At 35.2% G+C, this 5,765-nt stretch overlaps 1 pseudogene; it reads left to right on the forward strand.

Annotated features, from left to right (window-relative positions):
- The first annotated feature begins 895 nt into the window (after positions 1–895).
- LOC142613452 (DExH-box ATP-dependent RNA helicase DExH18, mitochondrial-like) lies at positions 896–3,219 on the forward strand (annotated as a pseudogene).
- Positions 3,220–5,765: the final 2,546 nt, after the last annotated feature.

Raw genomic sequence — 5,765 nt, forward strand, 5'->3', positions numbered from 1 at the left:
CTGATGAAAATGTTTTAGCGTTCTATAAAGATAAAGCTTTTGATGACGATATAAGTTTATGTTAAAAAATCATCAGAAAGATGTTTTTTAAGAAACGTTAAGTTTTATGATTATGAAAGTTATAATATTTTATAAGAATAAGTTTATAAAGAAAAGTTTTTTTATTCGTTAAGATGTTTCTAGTTTAAGACAAAGTTACCAATTATCAGATTTAAGTTAAAATGATTATTTTGTAACAAGTATATATATATATATATATATATATATATATTATATTTGGTGATTTTGTAAGAAATGAAAGAAGTTTAATCCGAAAGGTTTTAGTAATATTATTCCGATAAGAAAAAAGAGAACAATTATTTTCCTATGAAGAGCGTATAAGTTATTATTATGAATAGTATAAAATACTATGCATGAAAAGATGTTCTCCTATCTGAATATTTATAAAATAAAATGATTTGATTTACATGCATTCTTATTAAATTCTTACGTATCTTATCCTTACTGAGTTGTGTAGCTCACCCCTTCCACTCTTTCAATCAACAAGTTTTATTTTGGAGTAGAGGGAGCCTTAGTCGAGTTTTGGAATGAGCTGGTTTTAGTTTTAAAAGTATAGATCCCAAACTAGCAATTTGATGTTTGGTTTTACAGTATTGTGTACATTAGGATCTAATGAAAGTTGTGTACCTTAAAGTAGTAAGAGATGTATTATGTGAAATTCAGAATTTGAGTAACTGGTGGATTATGTTATTCTTTGAAGTACAATGTAAATGCTCTGAATATCAAGTGAAAAGTTATATCAAGAAGTAAAAAAAAAAAAATGAAAAGAAAGAGGGAAAGTTTTGTAAAAGTTTAGTTGGTTCTTATTAATACCAGATTTAGGCTTGATATTAACATGCCGGTCATGGTCACAAATCCGGGTATCGGATTTGGGACATGACATATATGTTTGTTGTTTGACTTCAAAAAATGTTTACAATGATGATTTAAAAAACAACAATTAGTTAACAAATGATAAGCTTTTTTAAAAATTTTAATTTCAAATTAAATAAAATGTTTAGAATGATGATTTTTTTATAATGGTTAAAAAGTGATGTTCTTTTTTTTTAAAGAAATAATTTCAAAGTAAATAAATATAATGATCAATCATGTAACCTAAGAAACACCCTTCTTCTTCTTCTTCTTCTAGGATTAAGGTTTTGTTATTTAACCAATCTTTTATTTCTTTATATTACCCACCTTTTCTTTTCCACCATTGTCGCTTTATTACTCCTGCCGAGGATGTCCCTATCCCAAACCCTCCATTTTCCACTTTTATTCACTCTTTTAAGAATTTGTTCTCACAACAACCTCTCAAATTTACTGCCACCCTCCATGCCAAACCTTTTCTTCTTCTTCTTCAGCATTCAGTGATGATGAACATGGTGTGTCTAATTTGACTGTGGTTGATTCTGAATGTGATTTTGATGCTGATGTTGGGAAAACTGTTGAATTGCGTAGTGTAGTAGATGATGAGGAGGAAGGTTGTAGCAACGTTGGTGATTCAACCATAGTTGAATTGGAAAATGGTGATTGTATGGTGGCTAGTGATGATGATGATGATGTGGGTTTAGAGAGATGTGAGGGCTACTTGGGGTTTACTGTGCTCTACACACAGGTCAAGAAAAAAAAAAATTGTCCCTTTTTCAAACCATATTTGCCTGTACTGTGGAAATGGTGTCGACAGATGACTTGTACGATGTGGCTGTTATTGATGAAATTCAGATGATGGCAGACCCATGTAGGGGTTATGCTTGGACAGGAGCATTGCTTGGATTGAAGGCTGATGAGATACATTTATGTGGGGGTCCGAGTGTTTTTGAGTATTGTAGTTCGAATGATCTGTGCAGAAACTGGTGATCAGTTGCATGAACAGCATTATGAGAGGTTTAAACCGTTGGTGGTTGAAGCCAAGACCCTGTTGTGGTTGCTTTTTCGAGGAGAGAAATATTTGAGGTTAAAATGGCAATTGAAAAACACACCAATCACCGTTGTTGTGTAATTTATGGTGCCTTGCCACCAGAAACTCGTAGGGAGCAAGCTACTCTATTCAATGATCAAGATAATGAATTTGATGTGCTTGTTGCTAGTGATGCTGTGGGAATGGGTTTGAATCTTAACATTAGAAGGGTTGTTTTTTATAGCCTTTCAAAATACAATGGAGACAAGATTGTTCCAGTTCCAGCATCACAGGTGAAACAAATTGCTGGAAGAGCTGGCCGTAGAGGAAGCCGCTATCCAGACGGACTCAGAACAACCTTGCGTTTAGAAGATTTAGACTACTTGATTGAGTGTTTGAAGTAACCTTTTGAAGATGTAAGGAAAGTCGGTCTCTTTCCTTTCTTTGAACAAGTTGAACTGTTTGCTGGGCAACTGCCTAATGTTACATTCTGCCATCTTCTTGAAAAATTTGGTGAAAATTGCTGTCTAGATGGATCATACTTTCTGCGTCGACATGATCATATAAAGAAGGTCGCAAATATGTTGGAGAAGGTACAGGGATTATCTCTTGAAGATCGTTTTAACTTTTGTTTTGCCCCAGTTAATATAAGAGACCCAAAAGCAATGCACCATCTCCTTAGTTTTGCTTCAGCATACAATCTGGATGTTCCTGTCAATATTGCAATGAGGGTGCCCAAGGGTTCTGCTCGAAATGATGCAGAGCTCTTGGATCTTGAGACTAAGCATCAAATGTTGTCTATGTATATGTGGCTATCACACCACTTCAAGGAGGAAACTTTTCCATACGTGAAGAAGGCTGAGGCAATGGCAACAGACATTGCTGACTTATTAGGTCAGTCTTTAATTAAAGCCAATTGGAAACCAAAATCAAGGCAAGCTGGGAAACCAAAGCCTCAACAGAAGGAAGATGGTTATGAGAGGCCAAGATCACTTATTAAATTATATGAGACGTAAGTACCTCTAATTTGTAATTCAGTTTTGGTTCTTCTTGAACTGGCAGAATTTTCATTTTGTTGTGGTTTCGATCATCCTGTGGTTCTATATCTATATAATTTTGTACTTTGCCTTGTATGGCTATAAATGATCAAATTTCAATTAAATACTTACAATATTTCATGTTCTTTCTCTTTACCAACTTGTGGTTGATACTTGGCAGTTGGCACACATGCATCTGTTGGCAATGGGGGTAATGGTGGGATAGGTTGATGTTGCTTTTTTTTTTTTTTTTTTTTGTGAAATGCAAGGATGGTATGCAGTTGTGGTTAATACAATTGCAGGTGGCCTGATGGTAATGCTGGTGGTCATGGTGATGTGGTAAGGATGATGATGGTAGTTGGTGGAGTGATGGCGCTGGGGTAAGGGGGTGATGGTAGTTTGATGGTGGCGGTGTTTGCTTGGATATGATTGTGTTGGTGAATGGAAATTCATTATTTAGATCCTCTTTGACACGAGGTTAGATGCTTACCAGTTGAGGCCATTATAGAAGAATAAAAAATTAGTTAAATAATGTTGATAGCTACCAGTGTTTTAATGATTCTATCAGTATTTTTTTCACTTTCATTTTAGGTGCAACAATAGCTTCCAAAGGTTACAAAACTTATAATCTTATATGTAAAGGATTTGCCTTAGTCCTGCTCTCCAAATCACTGTTGCAACTGGAAAAGAAAATTATTGGTCCTATGTCATTGATTACTTGCTTTTGTGGTAACCAATTGCATCATAAAACTCTCTCTCTCTCTCTCTCTCTCTCTCTTTTCCTTTTGTTAACATTTTCTTTAGTTTACTTGGTTATGTTAGGCAACAGTAATTAGCATATGCAATTTTCTCCTGTAAAAAAAAAAGGATTTATTTCCTCTACATTCTTATATGATCATTTTTATTTTTTGATAAGTAATAACTTTATTAGGAAGAGAAAAGCTAATGGACACAGAATGTGTACACAGCCTTCCCAAAAAAATTACAACAGAGTAAAAATGAGCCATATTATGCTTTCACATTGATATATAAACCTGAGCACCATTTAGGTTAATTCACTTTCATTGTCAAATAATCTCTCCTATATCTTTTCTGCCAAAGGAATCCACTGTTTCTGCTCTAATTGATGGTAGTTCGGGTTTGTGGAATATTTGGCTTATAGACAGTTTGTTCCATCCTAATGAGGCTCAAAAAATAAAGGGCATTCTGTTGCCTATTTATCCCCAACCTGATGCCTTATATTGGCCTTTATGTACTGATGGGTTATACTCTGTTAAGTCAGGTTATGAAGCTGTGTGTGTGGAGACAAATCAGGACAGTGCTTCTAGTTCAGTTTCGGTGCCTTCAAAAAAATTTTGGTCAAACCTATGGAAGCTTTAATTGCCAGGCAAGGTGAAATCGTTGTTATGGAGAGCATGCATGACTCTCTGCCCGCCAAATCAAATCTGTGTAAGAGCAAGATTCTCGGTGATCAAACTTGTAGTCTTTGTTTGAAGGAGCCTGAAACCATACTTGATGCACTGTGGGGCTGTAAAAAAATTCAAGCGGTACGGAAGAGAGGCTTTGCTGGGCTACATAACGTTGGACAGCAACTGCAATCTGTTGTTGAGCTGGTGGACTTAGTGCAGGAAAAACACAGAAGCTTCAATGTTTTTGCTATGACATGCTGGGCTGTTTGGAACCAGAGAAATAAAATTAGAGTGTGAGAGAAAGTGCTGCTGCTGGAATTGGTGTATGATCATGCGTGTAACATGTTGCTGGAATTTCAGCAAGCTCGACTATCTCCTCCAAAACTGGTTCCAGCCATTCAACCAACATGGAAACCCCCTGACCTTGGTGAACTAAGAACAAACTTTGATGGGGCTATGCGTTTGAAAATTTGCAGGAAGCAAGTATCGGCGTAGTAGTGTGAAACTCTCGAGGGTGCGTTATGGCTGCTTTGTCCAAAAAGATTCCCATGCCATCTTCAGTACTATTATTTGAAACTTTGGCGGCTAGAAGAGCTGTACTATTCATTCTTGAACTTGCTTTCGTAGTTCCAGCTTTGATGGTGATTCGGAAATCTCAATAAAGGCTTACGTCAAAATAATTTGCTGCAGTCTTCCTTCGGACATATTATCAAAGACACGTTGTCTTATGCTAGTTCATTACAAAACTTCTCTCTCATACTTTTCGGCAGGTAATACTTTAGCTGATGCCTTAGCTAAAAGAGCGAAGATTTCTTTTCCTATTTTGGTCTGGATGGAGTTTGTTCTTCCTGACCTCTATGATTGCTTTCTTCAAGATGTTTCAACTTTGAATTAATATCAGTAATCATGTTTTCTTCTAAAAAAAAAAAAATTCATTGTCAAATTTAAGAATTTATGCGCTTAATTTTCTAAGAAATCATGTTATACCAACAAACACCCTAGTGCATGTTCCTTGAAGTTTAAATACCAGAATCTTAAAGATTGGCACCCCTAGTGCACGTTTCTTGAAGAAATATGTGAAAGAAATTAATGGTGAAGTTGAAATATAAGGGCTATTTTACACATATATTTGATTTGTTTCTAGAAAATAAGTTGTTCATGAATTAGAAAATCAAAATAGAAAAGACCAAAGTATATTGACATACACATACCATTGGAGCAGGAGCAAATTTGAGTAGAACAAATAGAAAAAATGATGATAATGGTGAAAAGAAGATTAATAGAATTGAGAGAATTGGAGAACTGAAGAATAAACAATTTGAGTTTGAAAATCAATATGAGTGTATTGGGGGTGTGGTTATATTTTGTAGATAGTGTTTT

The sequence above is a fragment of the Castanea sativa genome, chromosome 10 (assembly GCF_040712315.1).
Source record: "Castanea sativa cultivar Marrone di Chiusa Pesio chromosome 10, ASM4071231v1".
In the NCBI taxonomy this organism is placed as follows: domain Eukaryota; kingdom Viridiplantae; phylum Streptophyta; class Magnoliopsida; order Fagales; family Fagaceae; genus Castanea; species Castanea sativa.